General features: G+C 48.9%; 1 protein-coding gene across 2 annotated transcripts in view; it reads left to right on the top strand.

Moving 5' to 3' along the window:
- The first annotated feature begins 11,353 nt into the window (after positions 1-11,353).
- Positions 11,354-21,496, top strand: part of GRIN2D (glutamate ionotropic receptor NMDA type subunit 2D) — a 60,973-nt gene continuing 50,830 nt past the window's right edge. The window contains exon 1 of one of the 2 annotated variants that reach the window (XM_028701670.2): positions 11,354-11,610. The gene's annotated coding sequence lies outside the window, so the exon portion shown is untranslated. Of the gene's footprint in view, positions 11,611-12,650; positions 13,267-21,496 lie in introns of those variants that run through there. The other variant, XM_028701671.2, reaches the window with a different exon arrangement.

Below are 21,496 nucleotides of genomic sequence, written 5' to 3'. Positions count from 1 at the left end.
ACTCCCATCATCCCTCACCGTTGGCCATGCTAGCTAAGGATAATAGGAATTGGGAGTCCAACTGGAGAGCTACAGGTCCTGTCCCTCCTGCATTGCAGCCACTTCCCATCCCAGTAATCACAAGAGCTCATTGCAATCCACTCTCCAGAGTTTGTGTTTGGTAGCATTCTCTCTTTTTCTTTCTGTGCTGTGGGGAAGGGGTGGCAGCTCAACTAGGAGAGGGGTACATACTGCAATGTTACTGGGTCTGGAGTCTCAAGAAGTCTTTAGGAAGTGGGCAGAAAAAAGCTTGGCTCTGGTAGGGGCAGCTGTGCTTCGTAGGAGGCCCTGAGCCCAGCAGAGGGCGCTGTTACTAGCCAGTGGAATTTCTGCAAAACTACAAAGCTTCCTAAAGACCTGCCCTTTCCCCCTCAGTTATGATGGCATATTGGTAATAAAAAATCAAGCTAGTTTAATTGTCTTGGTGTAGCCAGTTATTAAGGGTGATGCACACGCGTGCACACATCAGATATGTCTGCATATATCTGTTCCTGTCCTGTTGGATGTAATTTTTGCTGCCCCCCTCCCAATTTTCAAATTTAGATACTTGATGTAAAATATAATATTAAAAGTGGTTTGGAACAAACAATTCAATGAAAATTATAATCATAATCATAATCACATGTATGCAATACATCATACCTACATGTAGTGGGAAGTTGCAGCGAATCATGTCTTCCCACAACATGCGCATATATGTCACATGTTTAGAATCACAATGCATGAAAGTCTATGCACACTTCACAGAAATGCCTGGGCAGCAGTGTCTCCCATGCAGGAGTTTCATCATTTGTGAAGTGTTCCTCACTGAACAGTGCCGAGCAGAGAGGGTGCCGCAGGGGGTGTCAGAACAATGACTTAAAACAGAAGGCGAGAGGCAGGGGGTGTCAAATTTTGGTGTTGCACAGGAGACCACTGAAATTTGAAAGCCCAAAGTCCGCCACTGCTGAATCCCACCCCAAAATAATGAGTCTGGAAGCACCCCTAAAGAGTGAAAAAGTGGTTTGTCTTTTCTTTGTTTGCAGTCTCCTTTGTGGACAACAGAGGGCAGTGTAACCTCAGAATTGGTATTTAGTCCCTTCCTGTTCACACTGGTTTTTGTTTTTTAAAAAAAAACACTTTATCCACAGGTGGACATAACTCCATATCAGTTGAAGAGTGTTTAGGGACATGTTTAAAAGCTTTGCAGACAACTACAGCTGTGGATGATTTCTGCATTTCTCACAGTGCTGCGAGACTTTCTGGCCCAGACATTCATAAAACAGGCAGCTAGGATACGTCTGCTCTGAATCTAGCGAGCGCTTTCTTCCTCCCCAGTTTGTACTGTCAGGTTTGTGGCTGCTGAGCCTGGATTTGACAAGACCCAGCCTAACACGTGACATCTCACTAAAGTGCTGCAGCTTCACATTTGATCAGTTCTACTCCAGCGAATTGGGGCAAATCTTTCACCAAGCCAGACCACTGATCCATCTAGCTCAGTCTTGTGTTAACTGCCAGTTGCTTGTTGGGATTTCTGAGAACAGGGTCTTTCCCAGCCCTACTCGGAGCTGCCAGACATCAATAGGACTAGGATATTTTATATTCAATGTGTTTCTTCTATCGCTGAGCTACAGCTATTCCCACCCCCCCCACCCCCAATTGCTTCCCTTGCTTTCTTCAGAGGCGCCCATCTGACCAATAGTCTGTGCCTCTGGTTTTCCATTCAGGAAGAATGTATTCAAGGTCTGAGTGCGAGTTGTGGTAACCAGGCCTGTAGTTAGCTGAAGCGGGAGTCATCTGGTCTGCATGCAGATTCAGCTTTGTCTTCTCCAGAGCAAGGGTGGCATGTTTTGCAGCCTCCAGCTTGTTTGAATCCTGACAATCCCATCTTTCTTTTTTGAAGAGACAACATGATTCTAATCGGGCTCTTGAAGCATTCAGGCAGATCAAAAGACTCAGGAACACAAATCTCTATTCATATGAGGACAATTCACATTAAAAGCGTCTTTTTTTCTCTTTTTTTCATTTAGAGGGTTGCAAAGAAATCTCCAGAGAATGGGATGGTGCCCTCCCTCCCCGCTGTTTCCCCTGTCCAAGTTACTGACCTATGGCCGCCTTACATCTTTTTTCTCGCTGTTCAAGTTATGCTATTTCCAAGATTAGCATAGAATGAGCACAGCACCCCTGTTGACTGCTGCTTGGCACCTGCCACATCCACATAAACTGTATGAAAATGATATGCATTTAAAATGTGCTATTAGCAGTGGCTTTCCAGCTCACGGCACGTTGTTTTCCATCTGGTCCTCAGAGGTGAACAAACAAACCAATTCCACCCTTCCTGTGGAACTGCACAAGGGGGAGAAAGCTTGGAATGGGGGAAAGCCAACAAGCCCAGCTCCAGAGAAACCCTGTCCCTTCTATAGATTAATTAACAAAATGCCCTTCTGATCATCCAAAGAGCCAGGCCTCCTTTGTGCCTCCTCCTGCCATTATCCCTCCCCATGTTCCGACTCAGTAGACTGCAGACTCTTGCATGGCCAACCCCCAACTCTCCCCTCACTGTATAGCTCGCTAGGTTCTTCCAGTGAACCCAAAAATCCTGCTTCCCAGGGCATAATAGTTATTCTGGCCTCATTCGTGAGGAGCAGAGCGTATCCGAAAAAGCAATTAACAAAGTATTTAAAAAGCAGGGAGACATGAATTTCACTAGGCAGCAACTGCCAATGGCAACCACCATGGGGTGGGGAAGAGGAATAAATGAATCACTCTCTTTCCCATTCACTGCCACAGAGACCCCCAAGGCCAGATGGTACCACTTTCCTTCTCATATAGGGGCAATAAACATAATGGGCTTTCCTTCCCTTCCTTGGGAGCCAGCTTCCACCTACCACATCCAGTACCTCCCAGGAAATGTCGCTGCCAGGTGGGGGTGGAAGAGGAGCATGCACCATTTGGAGGGAGGGAGAATTCAGGACCTTCCAGGGCTTGTGAGGGCTGCCTTCTGCATTAAAGCAAGGGATGCCTGGAATCAAAATATGAGGGGTTTTCTGGGACTGAGTCAAATTTGGTGGGAAGAAGAAGAAGAAGAAGAAGAAGAAGAAGAAGAAGAAGAAGAGTTTGGATTTGATATCCCGCCTTTCACTCCCCTTCAGGAGTCTCAAAGCGGCTAGCAATCTCCTTTCCCTTCCTCCCCCACAACAAACACTCTGTGAGGTGAGTGGGGCTGAGAGACTTCAGAGAAGTGTGACTGGCCCAAGGTCATCCAGCAGCTGCATGTGGAGGAGCGGAGACGCGAACCCGGTTCCCCAGATTACGAGACTACCGCTCTTAACCACTACACCACACAAAGCAGGGGAATTTTGGGTTCGGACTTCCAGGGTTTATCTTGTGACAGGGCTCAGCCCAGCCTCAGCCTGCTTTCAATGCAAGGTCCATCCTGGAAGAGTGAACAATAGAGAAAAGGGCCTCTAAACGTGCACAGGGTGTCTTCCCTAAATCCTGAGCAAATGCAGCCTGCCTTTACACAGCCTGCCTCAAGAAGGGAGGCTTCTGGGGAAGATAAAAGTGCTGAGGCTCAAGTCATGTCAGGTTAGAAAGAAAAAATCTGAAGGCATGCAGGTGAGAGCATGTCATTTGGATCAGCTGGAAGCCTGGAATTCCTGAGTGGAGAGGACGAATCAAAAGAAAGAAGTCAAGTGATGCACACATCAGGAACAAAGTCGATCCAGATAGGTTTGAGTAGTGCAACGTTTCATTACATTTCCAGGTGTCGTCTGGGATGTACATTTTCTAGCCTCCACCCTGGTTGTAGGACTGGCTTTTTTGATGGTTGTTGCACTGGCTGCTGCTGTGGCAGTTTTAATTGCGTTGGAATGATTAGGGGGCTCAAGTGAGAATTTTGCACATCTTCTGTAACATGATGTTCCCACATCTACAAAGAACACACTGTTCCTGCACAAGCTCCCATACTGGAGCTGGAGAGAGAGAGCGCGAGAGAGAGATGGAAGAGGAGTGGGGTGCAGGGAGAGAGAGATTGAGAAAAAATCTGTAAAAAGGAGTCTCTGGATTCAAGCACCTGTGTGAATGGGGAGCACCTGGCAAATGTGTATGAAAACATGTGCAGATTAGTATATTTCTCTTCACACTGTACACACACCTGATTGTGTCTCGTTTGCCCTGGGTGAAATCGAGAGCCTAGAAACATGCTTTCATGCTAACTGTATAATGTGTGTATCACAAACCTGTGGATTGTTCTGGTGAGCGTTTGCTTGTGAAAAAGTTATATCTGCAAGCAAATGTTTGTGCACAGCAGGGAAAGTGTATGATTGTGTAGCTCTTGTTGTTAATCCAACAAGAGAATTCTTCTTACATTTTCAGTTGGGAGCTTTTTAGTTCTGAAAAAAGGAAGGTGGGGTAGGACATGAGAGAAATTCATAAAATTATTAACTGTGCAGAGAGGAGGAAATTCTTTCTTAAGAACAGAATTCAAGATCACCCAGTAAAAGTGTTCAGAAATTGGTTCAAGATTGGTGCCAGGACATCCTTTTTCAAACAGCTCATATTTCACCTATGGAGTTCACTACCATATGAGGCAGCAATGGCTGTTACCTTAGGGTGCTCTAACAAAAAATCTGATTAGACAAATAAGTGGTTTTTAGGGCCAGCAACAGCTTATTTGTCATGGCAGTGAAATGGAACCTCCATATATAAAGTATACCTCAAAAGAACAGGGGCTGGTGACATCAGAGAGGAAAGTCACTGCCTTCATGTCCTCCTTGTGAGCACCCAGCAGCCTTTGGCTTGCCTGCTACTGGAAGCAGGGTGCTAAACAGAAAGGATACTGGTTTGATTCCACCTGGCTATTCTCCTCCTAGGATTGGGGCATATTCAGCCCTCAATATATACACACCTGAAAATGTAAAAATAAATAAATATGTGTGTGTGTGACTGTGTGTGTGTTTCTATATCAACATTAATTTCCCCCAGGGGTGTTTTTTTAAATGAGTGGCTTAGTTTTACACCTGTGTGTCAGTAGATATTTATCACAGCATGTACATATGTGTTGAATGGGTGGATCTGTATGCCTGCACAGCATCTAATCACCCACCTTCTTAGACACCGATCTGCAGTCTTAGGCACACCACCAGTCTCAGCCAATTCCAGTGTTAAGACACCCCACTTCCCCTCTCTTAATGACTCTCCAGTCCCTCCACTTTACACCACTAGAATATTCTACCATGCTGTCAACCATGATTCTAATGTGGGCTTTTTCTCTTTGTCTTGTAAAAGAATACATATGGGAGGGAAACACCCAAGTGGGGGTGTGTGGAAATGGTACATTAGAATACAGAGAATCCACAGGGAATTTGCAGGAAAGATCTGTGAGCAAACACAAGCAGGAATTGTGTCTCCTACTCATGAATTTTGCCTGCCAAATGTACTTGAATTTAAAAATCTGACGTAAAAGTATCTGTGCTCCTGCTGGCCCCTGATCATGAATTTTTCCTTCATGTGGATTTTTAATTCTGATGTCAGGCTCTTCCTTACCTCCACCCCCACCCCGAGTGCTCAGAACCTCAGTTCCCAACACCCCCCTGCTGCTCTAGTCCCCTGTCACCTCACTGCTCCCACTTAGAGAACCCAGGAGTCCTGCCCTCCTTCCCTATGCTATCCCATTAGCCCCCATTCCTTTCCCTGAAGGGAGGACAGATCTCTCTCATTAAAGGCAGCTGGAATCCTGGTGCTGGACATTTTCATTCTCTCTTGTGTCTATTTTTCTCTCTCTTTCTTCCTCATTCCCTTGTTCCCTGCCAGCAAAAGTCGAGTGTCATGAATAGAGAAGGGTTCCTTTGTTCCTCCGAGCTGTTCTGCTTTCCCACTGCTGCTAGAAGGACTCAGCCAAAATGCTCCCCCTTTTGTGGTATCTGTGTTTCAAACTTCCCAGCCCTAATTCTATGGTTGCAGCAGAAGCCCTGCGCTGTGGAAGAAGAAGAAGTGGGGCAGGGGGACACAAGTGGGAGAGAAACAGGCATCTCTCAACAACCTGGAGGTAGCTGCGTCTTAGCTCAGTGGTGGAGCATCTTCCTTGCATGCAGAAGGTCCCAGGTTCAATTGCCGCCATCTCCAGGTTAGGGCTGGGAGAGCCACTGCCAGTCAACTTGGACAACATTGAACTAGATGTGCAAATGGTTTGGCTCAGTATAAGGGAGCTGGGGGGGGGGAATCCCTGGAGAAATAGCTGATCCCAGCAAAAGCTGCATCAAGGAATGAGGGTGACACCTCCATACTGTTGTGAGTTTGGGGAATTCCACACTTTTTAATTAGCCAGGCAAGGGCCATAATGGCCCCTGGGTATGGGTCCTTAGTGTAATAAAGGAGGTTGCTCCGTGCCAGAGGGCAAATGGGTGCCCCCCCTCACCTGGCTGGTAGTAAGGAAGACAAAGGCAGAGATGAGTATGTGAGCTGGGCTAGAGGCAGGCAGAAGCCTAGAGTGAGAGCCATGCTTGATTTCTGCTTGAATCCAAGGCTGTGATGATGGGAGAAGCAAGATCTCCTGCGCTGTTAATGCTGTGAGCCCCTCCATCATAGACTCAGGTTGTATACATGTGTATATAAAACATATACCCTAAAGACAGTCTCCGCTGCCCCTCATTCCAAGGAAACCAAACCCTGGGTAGACCCCTGGAACCTTGCACCGCTTGGAGACTAGGGTGGTGTGCAAACTATAAACAGCTGCCCCAGCCTGCCAACAAAAGCTTCTGGGTTCAGTGAGTATTTGGATATAGAGACTGGACTGGAACCAAGCAAGGCTTGGTGCTAGGGAGGAGGCGATAGGCGAGTTTCACAGCTTGTAGGTTTGGGTGAAGGGAAGGGAAGCAAAGGTTGGGTTGTTCTGATTTATTTTTTTTAAGTTTTTAGGGAAAAGCATTAAGATGGTAACTTTATGTAAACATAAATTGCTCCCAACCCTGTATTGATTGGATTGCTGTTTATCCTACTCACTATTCCAAAGCAGTGGATCCAAAGTTCAAAATATATTCCAGTCTCAGGTTAGGGTACGTGTATTTAGCAAACTCAAACAGCAATATGTGAATTATCTGAAAGGAACACCATCTGCACATAGACACAGATATGCTCTCCTCCCAAAACAGATGAGGAATACTTTCCTCCACTGAATAATTACTATACTGCACCAAAATTGTGCCACTTTTTATAGCATGCTGCTTCTGTTAACATGCCAAAAGAGTGGCATCTTGATTTAGGAAGTAGAGAGGTCTCCCACACCCACCCCTTTTATTCCATATGAAGAGTTAACATTGGAGTTTTGAGCATCTCTGGTACACAAGGGCTCTGTCCCAATGCAAGGGAGTTATTTTTATTTATCCTTACCATTATTTATGGCATTTATATACCATCCTTCTTTTCATAAGAGCCCAGGTTAGGCTGGATCCCCCAAGTTCCCTTCCATCCCAAACATTTTATGAGTCAGATATCAAACAGCTACAACCATTAGGAAAGTTTTAGAGGGAAAAATTTGTAGTCTGAGCCACAAGATGAGTAGAGACGGAGGTAGCTAATCACAAGGACTTCCAAGTATGATACTCTTTCAGAATCTCAGGGGGCAAAAGCGATGGAAACTCGGGAAATCAGAGACCTGAATTATTTCAAAAGGACTCACTTTTATTCATATTTGCCAAAGCATTATTGGCTGTTGCAAAGTTCTGGAAAGCCCCCATCTCCAATATGTTTGAAACCTGATACCAACAGATTTGGTTTTTAGCTTTAATTAAACAACGGGCTGTACATAGAACTACACATATACATAACACCTGGATTGACAACTTCAATATATATTAGTCTGGTTTTATTATATATGCAGCTACTAAAGAACACAACCAACCACTCTCATGGGCGTAGCCAGGATTTTTGTGAGGGGGCAGAACCAACATGATTGGTCAGTTGGTTAATTAGTTCTATTGTTTTACTTGATGGGGGGCAGCTCCCCCCCCGCCTCCCTTGGCTATGCCCAGGACCACTCTCCACACACGGATTGCTATGGCAAGATGCCTTGAGATATTTTCAAAATCTGATCATTTCACATAGAAAACAGTTTTTGCATTGAGTGGGAGTTGTGATTTCTTTGTTAGTGTTGTTTTTGTTTTGTTATGGTATATACAAAAATAAACAAAACACATATTTAAAGAACCACAGACAGCAAGCTCTATAGGGCAGGGACCTATTCTCTTTATGTTTCACATTGATATATATAGTCGTATAATAATTCAGCTATTGACTAGCAGCCTGCCATGAAATGATTTTGAAAGGAAACTGTGACCCAGAAATTACTATTTTCAATTTTCAGTGGAGGATTTTGGGGTGGAAACTGTGTCAAAAAGGAAACAGGGATCAATGAGAACAAGAAGTGGGCCATTCTAGCACTCCACAGAAAATTTTGAAAGGGCAACTGCTCTCCAGGCCTGGAAGCATGGGGGGGGGGGAAGGCACCCAAAGAGATTCTGCAATTAGAGTGAGTTATTGGGTGGAACAGACCTGAGTTCCAATAAAATTCCCCCAGGGTGTATGATATGGGTGAATTTTGCATGGCACCCATGCCTCCCCGATTAACTCACCTGGGTCCAAAGCTTGCTCCCAGGTCAAGATGGTCAGGAAAGCTGAAGGTGTGTGTGCCTTCTCTTAGTGTGTGTTTTGGCTCACTCACTTGATTCACCTGGGGCTCTCCTGCAAGCACGTTGGCAAGCAATCTTGGCAAGTGGCAAGAAAGCTCCCCTTCTCCCTTACTCTCTGCTGCAGCCTGAATTATATGGATGAATCTTGGAGGACTGAAGGGTAGAGCTCAGCTGGTAGAGCACAAGACTCTTAATCTAAGGGCCATGGGTTACAGCCCCACGCTGGGCAAACGACTCCTGCATTGCAGGGTGTTGGACTAGATTACCCTTGTAGTCTCTTCCAGCTTTCCAGTTCTACGAATGATGTGTGTGCGTGCATGTGGGGAGGGGAGGGTTGCACTTCAAGAGTCTTTGCTGTCTTCTTGATCCTTAGGGGGCAGGTGCTGAATCACATTACAAATGACAGGCGGGAAGAGCTTAGAACAGTTTTGTGTCTGTAGTGCTGACTGGGTTGTAAAAAGGGACGGTGCAATTCTCTTGGGCAGAGCCAGGGAAGCGGATGGTTTGGAGGAAAGTCCACAGCTCAGTGGTGGAGCAGTGCAGAATGTCCCACGTTCAATCTCTGGCATTTCCATAGAGGGAAATACTGGGAAAGACTTCTGCCGGATTCTGAAACCCTGGAGAACCAATGGCAGTCAGGACGGAGACATGTTCCTTAGACCCACCACGAGTCTTTGAAATATGGTGGGCTATAAATCCACTTAAATGACAGCAGGGTTTCCCTACCTTCCAACTGTTACCACCAAAAGATCCAACACCAAACAGGATTCTTTTGCTCCCTCCCCAACTTGGACTAAACCTGCCTTTGTTCTCAAATGGCTTCCCCGCTCTCCGTGGCTCCTGCACTTCCTCTTATACTCCGCCCCCATCCCTCCCGCCGCGCTCCCCAGGCTGCCAACAGAGAACCAAATGGCAGGTGGGGACCTGGCCCGTGCAGCGCCCTCTAACGACGCCCGGCCTGTACTACCACAGCCATTGATTCATTTATTTGACTTCACTTCTTCTCCCACCAGCGGCTGTGTGACAAGCTCTCCCCTGCTTGGCTTCTCATAGCCCTGTGGTGTCTCTCTCCATCCTGCGTGACGCTACAGGGACAGAACCAAAAAACCTGTTCTTACTGCCTACCTTTTGGTAACACGGGAGCGGGATGCACGATCTTTTTCACTCCCTTCCTCTGCTTTTTAAAAATGCCTTCTCCAGTCTCCATCCATCCTAAGCATCTCTCTACAGTCTTCATGGCAGGGTGGATGGCAGCCAAAGGAAGACTGGCATGATCCCTCTCTACTCCGCCCCCCCTTCCACTCTCCTGCAACCCGGCTGGCTCGCCTTCTGATCGATGCTAAGCAATGGGCAAGCTATATTTGCATACATCCCAATGATCAACCATATGCAAATAGTGTGGTCTTTTTACCTCCCCCCCCCCCCGCGAGGTCGCCTCTTTCTTTCTCGCTCTGGGTCAGTTCGCACCTCTAATGCTGTGGGCACGTTGGGAAGGCAGAGGGAGGGAGGGAGGGATTTTTGCAGGCAAGTAAGCGGAGACTGTCAAACTTCACCTTTCTCTCTGCGTTGCATTTCCGCCTCGACCTCCTCGCGTGGCCGTGGGAGACAGACCACATCTCCCACGCAGAGGGGGCGAGCCCCCTCCACGGGTGTGGGTTCCCCCCCTCAACAACACCCCTTGATTCCCCCCTGATCCCGGCCTCTGCCAAGAAGACCCAGGGCTCCCAGCCTCACTTCAGTCGGAGGAGCCAGGTTGGTGCGTGCCGGCTCTCTCTCTTTTTCGCGCGCGCGTGGATGTGTGTGCGCCCCCCTTACTTTTGAGAAGGGATCCGGGGAAGCCAGGGATCCGATCCAGCTCCCCGCACCCCCCCCCTCACCAGCGCCTAGGACTGCAGCGCTGTGCTTCGCCTGCTCTGCCTCGCTTTGCAACCTGCCTCTGCCGTGGTGCTGGTGGGGACGTGGTGTTGGTGCGGAATGCTAATGACCCTCTCTGGCGTGTGTGTGTATGTGTGTCTGCGTGTGTGTATCTTTGCCTTGCGCGAGAGAGGGGAAAAGAACAGACGACGTGGTCTGGTCTGCGTTAAAGGAATAAAAATATATCAGCGCCCGCTCGCCCCCCCTTCTCCTCCTCCTCCTCCCCATGCGCTTCTCTTCACCTCCCCCCTTTTTTCTCTTTTGCACCGCCGCGTGTTTTTTAGAAAGGTGACCCGGGAAAGGGGGTGGTGGTGGGAAAGGAAAGGAAAAATCGCGGGGGGGGGGGCGTTGAAATAAATAAATAACTCAACTCTCCGAGCGATGCGGAGATTTCTAGGCTCAGGGCCTCGGGGAAAGGCAGCCTGCGAGGGAAGAAGGGAGACTTGGGCTTCTTTCTTGTCTTTCGCGCGAGCCCTCCCGGCCCAGGCGACCCTCCGCCCGCTCGCCCACCCGCCTCCCCGGCGCCGGTTTCTCTGCTTTAACTTTGGGATGCAACATGTGTAGCGCGGAAGCTGCAACAACCTTGAACGGAGACAGACGCGGAGAGGGCGCGGGGGGGGGGGCGCGGAGGGAAAGGAAGGCAAGGGGGGGGGCGCCTGAGCGGTGAATGAAGATCGGGAAGAAATTTTTGGAAGGGAAGGGAAAAGCGGGGGGGGGGGAGATAAGAGGACGAGGTGGGGGAGGATGCTGCTGCTGTTGCTGCTACTGCTGCCGCCGCTCCTGTGGCTGGTTGGATTTAGCGCTCGTTTGATTCCCCGCAGGAGGAAAGGAGATTAAAGCGAGGGGGAAATGGGGATGATAAATAAAATCATTTTTTTGCAAAAGCGAGAGGAGGAAAAAACCTCTTTTTTTCTCTCCAGACGCGGAGAAATTTTTGCACCCCTTCCATTCACCTCTGGCTTATTCTGTCCTCGGGAGTTGTCATGAAAAGGTAAGAGCGGCTCCCTTTATTTATTTACTTAAGACACCCCCGTCCGTCCGTCCGTCCCCCCCAATGCCGAGACAAACGTCCGTCCGGGTGTTGTTGTGCAGGGTCACGGGCAGAGGGATTGGGGGCTTGGAGGAGGTGGAGGGAGGAGGGGGCTTCTCTGGCACCTCCCCCCCAGCACCTTTCTCTCGTGTGTGTGTGTGTGTGTGTGTGTGTGTGTGTGTCCAAAGAAAAGTGATGGGGGGAGCTTGAACTGCCTCTCTCCATCATATGGATGATCTCGAAACACGTCGGACTAATGTGCAAGCTGTCCCCAGTTGGAGAGAAAAGCCCGCACCCCCTTGATTTAGGATTTTGCCCTTTTCCGTGGGGGGGGGGGGCGATACCAAGGTTTGACTTCAGACTTCTAACAGCACCCTTTCTCTCTAACACTCCCCCCCCCACTGGGTTGCAGGAAAAATAATAGTGAGTGACACCCCCGTTTCTCTTTCCCTCCCTCCTCTCTCTCTCTCTCTCTCTCTCTGTGTGTGTGTGTACACGCTCGCGCGCGATTTGTTTGTGGCATTAATCACCCAGACTGCAAGAGTATGAGATGCAAAAAAGAAAGAAAGGATTTTTGTTGTTGTTGTTTAAAAAACCTTCCTTCTTATTATTCTGAATTAATTCCAACCTATGCAACTGCAAAAGAATATCAGAGAGACAAGAGGCGTACAGACTTGATTGCAGTGTCTGGCTTTTCTTAGCAGTCTGTATTTTTTTTTAAGAGAGAGAGGGAGAAAAGAAAAGAAAGCCAATTGAAGGGCATCTACCTTTTTTCCCGTTGAGACACAAAAAGAAAAGCCAGGAAAGCGGGGACGGGGGGGGGGGATCCCTTCTTCCCCCTTAGAGCGGAGTCTTTTTCTGGTTGTATTGAACGGCCTCCGTTAAAGCGGCGTAAGGGAAGGGGGGGGGGGAATCTAGCAGGATCGGGTCCCGCGTTCCCATGGGAGAGCGGAAGGGTCTGGAGGGGCGAGTGGGAGGAAGGCTCCCCAGGGACCCTCTGGGAGCGGAGCCTAGGCAGTCGGAGCGGATAGGAGCCAGGAGACTTTGGCAGGAGAAGAGCGCCTAGTGGTTAGTGGGCCCGGGCAGTACTAACGAGGAGCATAAAGGGGTGAGGTGGGAAAGAGAGCCAAGGCTCCTGGGTCTTCGAGGAGGAGCGCGGGGCTGAGAGCAGGAGGGAGCCCAAAGCAGGAGGGAGCCACTCGATCCTTCAGGAAGGGAGTGGATCGCAGTGGTTCAAGTGAGGCAAGGAGCCAGACATCTTCAGATTTCCACTGGGGGCTGGAGGACTGGAGCAACAGAGCCCCACCCCCCAAAAGGATTCTCCCACAAAGGGGAGGGGCGCTGGAGAACCTGGGGTGGGTGGGCGACAGTGTGTGAACATTGCAGGGTTGTGCCCATTCCCCGAACACACACACACACACACGCACACACACACACACACACGTCCGTCTGGGTCCTAGACGCCAGCGATGCCACGCGCCCTCTGAAATTGGGTTTGGAGGTGTGAGAAGAGCCAGAGTCAGGCCCCCGCTTGGGTCTGCCAGAGGATCTCGCTGGGTGTGAGCTGCAGGACAAAAGGAAGCCCAGCCTGGCCTGCCTGGATCAGAAGCTAGTGAGGTGAGAGCGGGGTTGAAAAGCCTGGTGGAGCCGGGGAGGGAAAGGAGACTTTTCCCCAGCGCGGTTTGGTCAATGAATGATCATGGAGGGACCACACCTCTCATCATCATCAGCAGCAGGAAGGCCAGCAGAGGGAATCTTAAGATGGCAGTTTGCAAGCCCAGGGACGTGTGAATGGAGGGGTCCCAAGCCAGACCATGCCAGGGAAGGGGCTGCCTGAAGACCTTAGGAGGTATTCAGGTTCCCCACCGGGTGGCAGGCTGGCTCTTACAGAGGTAACTCTCCCTCGCAAAGTGGGGCGGGGAGGGGGGCGTTGATAGGAGGTTTGCCTAAACTGGCCTCTTAATAAGGGTTTTGACAGGTAGGATGGGAGTTAAAGAGGATTTTATTTGTGAGCGGGTGGAAAGGCTGGGATGTCGAGACAGAGAGTGATTTATCTACCAGTCATTAAAAGAAAGGGAAAATCTGCCATTTGAACGCCAGGGCTGAAGCACAGCAGAATCCTTTCTGAGTCTGTACTCTGCCCAAAATGAGTTGGGAATGGATGTATCCAAGATCTAGCAGCAGAGGGGGGAGAGAACCGAGGCATCCTGGTTGGCTCAGGCCCCTCCTTCTCCCAAAATGACAGAGGGGGCTGGTTTCCTCATTCTAACCCTGGATGCAGAGGACTGGGTTCCCCCCGCCTTCCCCGTTCTCAACCCAGAAGCCGCCTCCTACGCCACCCCAAGAGTCCAGATAAGGAGCACACTTCCTTCCCCATCCTTCCTTGGCTCCATGTGCCTGGGGAAGAAGACATCTCTTGGCCTGCCACATCTGCCTTCCTCCCCAGCATGCATGTGCGCACGTGCACACATGCACAGCAGTGCCTCCATGCTTCCCATGCACTCGTGGGCCCAAGGAGGAGGTAGGTGTCTTTGCTGGGCGCCAGTCAGTCACTGACTGAATAGTGGACTGGGAACTGGGAAGGGCCCAGAGGTAAGAGAGAGGAACAGAAGGGGGGTGTTGATAACCAGGCCCCTGAACTCCTTCGGAAAAGGTTTGGTCATTAAGAATTGGATGCAGAATCCCCTTCCAGCACCTTCTGCTTTTTCCAAAGAATTCACAAGGTGATTCCTCACATGCCCGCCTAGTGCTCAAATTACTGGGCGGAGTGGAGGGCAGGTGGGTGAGAGGTATACTTTTTGTGATGCCTCTCTTTAAAAGGCATGGTTTGGCTAAAATGGGAGGAGTCAGGAGGTGGGGCTTGTCCATTTTATTAAGGCCCTCTACCCTTACCCCCCTTGGTTCAAGCACGGTGCCCTCTCTCCCGCCTATGTTGGCATCTGGGCAACTCTTTTCATACGTAAGGTCTCATGCCAGCCCATGGAAACAGCCATCTAACAGAAATAGCGGCAAGGTGTGAGTGTGAAAAGGAATTGAAGGGAAGGAAAAGAGGGGGCCAGGGAATTTAGGGAGTTGCCTGGCGAAAGGCCACAGATCCCTTCTTTTTAAGAGGAGGCTTGCGATTCAGCATGCAAAGCATTTGCACCACCTATGATCCCTCAACAAGGCAGAGGGGCAGAGGCTTGGCTGGAGAACGTGGGCCACATTCTCATGACCACTTGCATGCCAAGCAAAGGGTGAGGCAGTAGGTGAAGAAGGTAATGTCCACAGGGTGCTGTTTAATAGAGAGGAGCAAGGCAAGAGGTGCTGTACCACAGGAAGAAAGGTGGGAACCATTATAGGACCTTTGGCGCTTGAGTAAAGAAATCCTGTCTTGTTTTTGTGCGTGTTCCATTCAGTATTCCCTTTTCTCTGTCCTGCTGCCTCCTGCTAGGTTCAGGACACCCTTCTCTAAAAAGCTCTCCTCACACTTCATGCACAGTCCTTGAAATACCTACGGAACTCATTGTCACCAGACAATGCAAATAGGTAGGGATTCAAAGTGGGTTTTTGTTTTTGAAAGGAAGGGAATCCTTAGAGAGAATAATGGAGAATGGGGTAACACTGATAGCAGCCAGCAAAGATGGGTGCAGGAACCAGCCTCTTGCGGAAGATGACTGTGAAGCTGAATGCAAGGCAGAGGATAACATCACTTTGTAATTACTACTGTGGTTTCCTCAGGAAACAATGTTTTCCGTGTGGGGAGGTGGGGGCGGAATCCCTAAGGTGATGCTGGCTTTTCCGAAAGGATGTGCGAGCTCCGGCTTTTCTCATCCTTTTCTCAGCCCAGTTTCTTTTGCAGGTGGGTGTTTTGCTACAGCCTGCAGGCTAGCTGGACCACTTTTCATCTTTTGTGCAATCTTGGGGGCAGTCTGTGGCTGCCGGTCACAAAGATGTTTCTGCCCGCTTTTTCCCTAGGATTGGAAATGGGGCCACACAGTGGGCTCCGCAGCTGTGGGGGCTGAAGCGCTATTTTCCTTGCCGGATTCTGGAGACTAGATTAAGATGGATCATTGGTATGGCCCAGTCTGATGGTGACTATGACCTTTGAGTGTGTGCATCTTTGTCTATGAGTATCTGCGCTTGGGACCCCACATCGTTGGGTGTGTAGTATCTGAGCGTGTGCTTCTTTTCATGTGTCTATGTGGGCTTTTCACACCTGGAGTCTGGCCGTTCACATGTGAGATTGCTAGCATTTTACAAAGCAGGTGTGTCCTTGGCTGTATCAGTGGCTGTTTCTGCCTTTCCGATTGTGCATGTGTGTCAATGATCCTCTTTGCTGCTGTTTCGGGTGCATCAAAGGCTGCCTCTCTTTACTGATCACTGTACTGGGGTGTGTGTGTTAAATCTCACCCACTGTGTGAACCTGTATCAGAGGCTGCCTCTCCCTTTTGTGCACATGGCTTGTTCTCTCCTCTCTGACTGTGCGTGTGGATCAGTGGCTGCCTCTGCCCTCTGACTGTCTGCTTTGCCGATTGCCTCCTCTCTTGATTGTGTGTTGCTCGGGTGACTCTTCTGGCATGGGTATAGCTCGGTATCAATAACTGTCTCTCTTCAGGTTGTGCGCGCGCATGGCTGTTTTAGTGCATCAAAGCAAATCCCCCCCTTTCCTGACTGCCAGCATTATTTAGCATGCAGGGGTTGGCCACAGTTCAACCTCAACGCCCCACCCCCACCCCCGCCGCCTTTCCAGCTCAGCCATCAATTCACTCAATGGACTTGGACCAATAAGCCTCAGCCATTCTCAACATGGCAATATTAGTCATCTACCTCCAGAGGATGGACTAGGTAAGACTGGTTAAGCACATTTGCCCTCTTGGTCTGCCGAGGATGGTATTACAAGCAAATGAAGCTGTATTATACTGAGCCAGACCACTGGTCCACTTTGCCCATTTGTTTACCCTGACCAGCAACAGTTCTCCAGCCTTACCAGGGATTGAACCTGCAACCTCCTGCATGGAAAGCAGGTGCTCTGCCACTGAGCTACGGCCTTTCCCCTCTCCATCCTTGGGTCAAGGCAACTGTCTCTGCTGCTTGAGAAAGAGACCACATGTATGGTCTCTCCCTCCAAGCACACAATCGGAATGGCTTCCTCTCTCCTCCTGCCACTTGTAGATTTTTCTCACCGGTTGTGCCTTTTCTCCCTTGAAGAGGCGTTGGCTGCTAGAAGAGCCTCCTAGCAACAGATTAGCTCGTTTGGGTGTGGTCAGTGAGAGATGCTGAGGCGCACAAGTAACTGTGCTGCACAGATTTAGTGCCCAGAATGCATTAGAGTGCCTACAGCAATGTTAATTGTTGAGATTTTAAATTATTGAGGTTTGAAAGGTTGGCGGTTTAATTTATGTTTTAAATTTTTCTTATTGTAATTTTATAGTTATAAGCCCTTTTGAGACCTGCATGTTGAAAAGTGGGATATAAATTTTTGAATAAATAAATGGTATACAGTGCAGCGCTACTAACAGTATTATTACTAATAGCAGTAGTACTGTGAACTTGTATGAGGAGGCACACACAACCAGGAATACACACTGAATACAGTGGGGACAGGTAAAAATTTGACACTGCCTGTGGCAACAACAGCCTTCCACCTATATTCCCATGTTTTCCCCAAATATACAATGAAATTGCAACAACACAGTTGCATCTGTCTTTAAACACCCCGGTAGCTCTATCTGCAGGCCTTGAGACAGAATCAATAGTTTGCCCCCACCATTTTGCAAGCGGTTTTCATCAAATGTACTTCCAGCAACGTAGCTGTGTTCTTTTAATTATTGATATGTATGCACCTCGGTGATTAGTAGTGTAAGTTGAATGGTGAACACATATGAGCACTGGTTACCGTATTTTTTGCCCCATAGGGTGCACCGGCCCATAGGGCTCACCTAGTTTGGGGGGGGGGATAAAGAAAAAAAAATATTTCCCCCCCAAGCGCGGGGCTGGGGCGGGGGAAGCCCGAGCTTCCCCCGACCCCAGCCCCCAGAACAGGCTGCTATCCGCAAGCCTAGGGAGCCCAGTGGGAAGTTGCGCCGGTCTCCCCAGGCTTGTGGATATCTGCCCGAAGCCCGGGGCACGCTACTCAGCGCGCCCCGGGCTTCGGGATGCAGGCAGCTCTCCGCAAGCCTTGGGAGACTGGCGGGAACTCCCGCGGGCTCCCAAGGCTTGCGGAGAGCTACCTGAAGCCTGGAGAGCGAAAGGGGTCAGTGCGCACCGACCCCTCTCGCTCTTCAGGCTTCAGCGAAAGCCTGCATGCGCCCCACAGGACGCACACACATTTCCCCTTCATTTTTGGAGGGGGAAAAGTGCGTCCTATAGGGCGAAAAATACGGTAGTTTGCACATTCGCTAGATGCTGTAGTGTACTCAAATGAAGAGCATAAACAGGGAACTCTGCATATGTGCAAAAACTCAAGTGATGCTGGGAAATGTGTGCAAACGTGATGGCATATTTCACACACTGGCTGGTCATGGTGAGTTCACCACTTGGAAAACATGTACGTTCTCTGGTCAGGTGTGAAATGCTCAGATTCACTAATATCCCTTGGAGGGCTATACACATTGACTGGTCAGTGTACACAATTCCCATTTGTTAAGATATTCTTCACATTGTCTAGGGAGCGTGCACAATTGCCAGCATTTGTCAGACACATTTTCCCATGTTAACCATATTTCTGAAATATAGATGCTTTTGTGAGTAGGGTTCTATCTCTACATATCTTCCCCATGTGGTTGCTAGAGAATTTTAGGTACATGATTTATCACTGCTCCTTCTTGCAGCAGCTACAGTTAAGTATACTGCCATATCTATTCCCTTGTGCAAATATGGACTGCTTACCTGCTCTTGGGGTGTTACTTCATGTTCTCAAATGCTCTGCTTACCCTCATTCAAGGAGATGTTGCCATCCTACACAATGTGACTTGACACCAGATTCTGCCCTGTCGCTACATAGCCTCATGGCTTGTATGACACAATTTTTGTCATGCAGGATGCCAACGTCTTTTAAGACAAGGGTGAGGAAACGTGAGTCCAACAACTTTGGGGTCGGGGGGCAGTGGCGGCGGAGGACAGGTTCCCCATATGCACATCCTTTATGCCATTGTGCCAACAGGTCAGTAAACACTGTAACAATGTTCTACTTCACACACTACTTACACAAAACAACATGGTTGCATTATTAGCACACACACCTACTTAGTTGTGCCATTGTGTTTTGCTGCCATAAATACACTTTAATGTAGTACTTTAAATAGCTCCTTTGAGATGATAGTCCTCACACTGCACCATTGTACCTATATGTTAATGCGCTTTTAGATAATACCTGCCCGCTTTCACGTTCTTCAGGCCCATATTAAAAAATCTATCTACAAGACAGTAAGCTCTAGGAAGGCCTCAGCTCAGTAGTAGAGAACATCCTTTGCATGCTGACGATCCCAGGTTAATCCCTGGCATCTCCAGGCAGGGCTGGGAAGGATCCCTGTCTAAAACCACAGAGAGAGGCTGCCACTCAGTGGAGGCAATACTGAGCTAGATGGACCAGTAGTCTGACTAAGCATATGGCAGCTTCACTTGCCTTCTAATGTCTGCAATTCCACAGCTGACATCGTTGCACACTAAATTACTCCAAATCTGCAACAACTGGGCTGTCAAGCTGTACGATACTTTATAAACACATCCCCTAATTTTTGGCCCTGTTTCTCAAACATTTAATCAAGGGTACTGTTTTACTCCATAGGTACACCTTGCTACTAGAGAGAAGTGTCTTTGCCTTTTAATGCCCAGGTTGAAATAAAGGAAACTGTCATCCTTCCCACCCTTGGACAGATTCTTTTGACTGTAGCTGCCAATATTGATCTTGTGTGTGCAGCCCATCCTATTACAAAGCTCATCCAGGTCACAGTTTATCACAGATACACTCACAACCAAGCAAAAACCTTCTCTGGTTGCAATGTTTTCCATGCTGTACACAGGGATCCTCCTGAATCTAGTTTTGGGCTGTAGCTCTTACCCCTTCCCCAGACACACTAATTCAGGCTGCAAGCAAATACATGGGAATAATTCTATAGATAACACCCATTCAGAAAGAGACGCCACGATTGTAAATGGCTGTATGAGAGAAAGTGCCTCCTTTTCAACACACTCTGCCCACCCTCCTCTGCATATAATCCATGGTGTTGTTTATTAATACCATTCTTCAGCCAAACCTACAGGCCCTTTCTGGCAGTGCCAACACTGATTCTCACCACCGGCCACTTTTTTCATACATGCTGTCTCTGTGTTCATTCACACCCTCTCTCATTTATCTCTCACTGCTGCCGCCCGCACCCTTGTTCCTTCCTGCAAAAAGCAGAGGATTCTGGGACCATTGCCCACCCACCCCCTTCCTCCAGGTGCTCCAGTTTCCAGATCAAGCCATTAATGGATACTTATGAAAAGCTCCCCCCCCCCCCGCCCCATGCCTGGCTCATGCTCCACTAAAGAGCAAGAGAGTGTGTGGGCTTCACAAAACTGCCAGGCACAGCTGTGCTAGCAAAAGTGGCCTGTTGTCCGGGTTCCAGGAAACAGAGGTGATCCAGCGCGAGGCAGAGGGTTTTGGCAGCTTTGCATGGAATCTGTGCGCACACCAAAACAGCTGGGAAAGGGCCTTGCCAATGGAGGGAAGAAATGAAAGAGAGTTCGGGAGCAGCTGTTTGGGCAGGGATTCTCCTTCACCTGGCACTGAGAGGCAAGTGCTATAAATTAAGAAAGGAGTGGTTTAAGGTGGTGGAGTTTTTTTTTTGGGGGGGGGGGTAGATTGCAGAATCCAGGAAGATTTAGGCCACAAACACCTCACCTATTAGAAGTTAGTAACTTAGGAGAAAGGTTTCTAAAATGAAAGGTAATGTGGCTCAAGCCTCTTGTTAGCCCCTGAGCCAGAGCAGCCAAATTGAAGTTTGGCTGAAATTATATAACTGAAATACACTCTGCACATGCTTTATCACTACTTCACAAACTGAATAACAGAGGCTCTGGCTAATTTCTGACTCGGCTTAAAAGTTGGGTATGGTGAGGTGTGTAGGGCTGCATAAAAGTAGCAGGTTAGAACTGGGAAAGAATAGCCCAAAATGGAGGTGGGAGGGAGGAGTATTAACCTGGGATTACCGGGCATCAGCAGGGAGAGATTTTGTGCGGGCAAGTCTTGAGTGTGTGCGCGCATGTGTGGCTTCCAAATTAATTACAGTCAGAGAAGAGCCTGAGAGCGTCACTTGATGGGATTAAGGGTTTGTGGGAGGCGTGAAATTGATGCATGAAACCCTAGACCCTCTCATCTCCCCTCTGGCCCTGGGAACCTGGTGATTGGTTCCTCTTGGCTAATAACTCCCCCCCCCCCCAATTTCCTTCCCTCACAGCCTTTCTTGGTCCCCCACTTTTCCTCCCCAAAAAACCTGTCGCAATCCAGGGGGATTTTGCTCCTGCAGGCAGCTGGCAGGTGGAAATGAAACCTGCCGACTTTGATTAAACCTCTCTGAGGCATGTGTGTCGTCTCATCGGTGCTGTGTGTCTCAAAGAGAAGCAGGGGCTGATCATCCCAGCATCACCTTCCTCTTCCCCAAATTAGGATGCCTAACAACTTTCAACACCAACGGTTTGGATTTATTTATTTATAGTTTAGAAAGTGAGGGGGATACACGGGCTTTATAAATATGCCCAGTGGGCAGAGAAAGTGGATCCTGATGAGTTTTTCCTCACTCTCTCCTAACCTGGGGTCACCCACTTATGCCAGTTGGTAGGAGGCTCAGGACAGAATGAAGAGTTGCCTCCATGCAATGCATAA

Source organism: Podarcis muralis, chromosome 13, assembly GCF_964188315.1.
Source record: "Podarcis muralis chromosome 13, rPodMur119.hap1.1, whole genome shotgun sequence".
Taxonomy (NCBI): domain Eukaryota; kingdom Metazoa; phylum Chordata; class Lepidosauria; order Squamata; family Lacertidae; genus Podarcis; species Podarcis muralis.
The sequence above is the reverse complement of the archived record's forward strand: the minus strand, read 5'-3'. Positions and strand labels throughout refer to the sequence as shown.